Here is a 1,772-nt window from a genome sequence, read left to right as displayed (position 1 = left end):
AAATGAGTCATTATTCAATCTGACTTCTAAACAGCCAAAATGAGCGAGACATTTGATACATCATAAAGGAAGGAAAGTTCACGTTGTATGGCAATCTCTGCCCCCTGATTTGTTGATTTATGCATCCGTTACCTTCATTGATCTGTGTAAATGTGTCCGTCCTATTTCAATTTGTTTTAAGGTTAGTATTTTGATGAGTCTGTGGCAGAGTCACATACAGCCTTCACACTACGCAAGCAGTTAGGGGGATTAAATTAGCCTAACATATGTCACATATAATGAGCCCATTAATCACACATGATGAGAGAGAAACACAGAAACTCCATAAATATGGAACATGAGTCAGAAGTATAACTCAAGTCGAGTATATCACAAAATAGTATGTTGCATGATTAGTGAATCTATCCATGTATCAAGTCCATTCACTATTAACAATACATGACATTTAAGAAATTCGTGCAATAATAAAATACACAGTATAACCTAGCATCACAAATTGCTAGCATGCAGACGTCCTTTAGTTTAGAGTCACAAACTCTAAACTGCACCCAGACAAATATCCGTCTTCTGCTTCTAGTTCAATGGATTAAAGACAGGTCTCCCATGCCTACTCCATCTCTGCCTAGAGGCTCCTCAACCTTCACCACTTCAATAGAACTAATATAGGAAAGGGGTGACGACAAAATACCTCCCAGTCAATGGAGCGTGATGATGCCTAGCGAGGGAAGCAGTGTTGGTGGGGTAGATTTACTGGTCTGCCCCCTGGGGAGTGGACACCCATAGCCCTGCACAGTCCTGGCTAACGCGCCATGGAAAATATTAGCTCACTGACAAGAAAACCGGTTCGTTTTTAAAGATGAGGTTACGCACATATATTTCTACATTTTAAACACTTCTCTGGCCCTAAATAACAAAACAGCTTAAAATGTTATTTGGGAATTTTTTAATGTGATGTGAAGTGTATTTTGGCAATCTGGAAAGACAATAGCTATGGTGTATGCATATATAAAAGACCAACAAACGTACACAAACACACCGTATAGCTATTTGAGAACACACAAATAATATTATTTCTACATACTCTAAAATATGTATTTGAACAACCTTTCATTTAAGTTTCATGAATTAAATAAATTCACTAATACAGCTTAAACCGTCAACAAACATGCACACAGAGATGCACACACGCACACACACACGCACACACACACACACACACACACACACACACACACACACACACACACACACACACACACACACACACACACACACAAACCAATGGTTGTTCAATGTCAGTGTTCAGGATTGACAGAGAGAGAGAGCAGCAGAGCGAGACAGATAGAGAGACAGAGAGAGAGGAGAGTGGGAGAGGGTAGAGAGCAGAGGAGAGAGGGAGAGAGAGAGAGAGAGAGAGAGAGGGAGAGAGGGAGAGAGAGAGAGAGAGAGGGAGAGAGAGAGAGAGAGAGAGAGAGAGAGGAGAGTGGGAGAGGGTAGAGAGCAGAGGAGAGAGGGAGAGAGAGAGAGAGAGAGAGAGAGGGAGAGAGGGAGAGAAGGGGTAACGAGAGAGAAAATGAGAGGCAGATGAGAAAGAGGATATGAGTTTCAGAAAGATAGAAACAAAGAATATACATAAATAAATGTCTTGAGAAAGAGAGTACGGTAATTAGAGACACGCAGAGAGGTAGAGAGAGATCGTCCATCCTAGTTACGATGCGTACACTTTTCTATAACATTAGTCTGAAGTCATTTTTCCCTGGATGTTCATTTTT

This window comes from Gadus chalcogrammus, chromosome 10 (genome assembly GCF_026213295.1).
Source record: "Gadus chalcogrammus isolate NIFS_2021 chromosome 10, NIFS_Gcha_1.0, whole genome shotgun sequence".
In the NCBI taxonomy this organism is placed as follows: Eukaryota; Metazoa; Chordata; class Actinopteri; order Gadiformes; family Gadidae; genus Gadus; species Gadus chalcogrammus.
The sequence above is the reverse complement of the archived record's forward strand: the minus strand, read 5'-3'. Positions refer to the sequence as shown.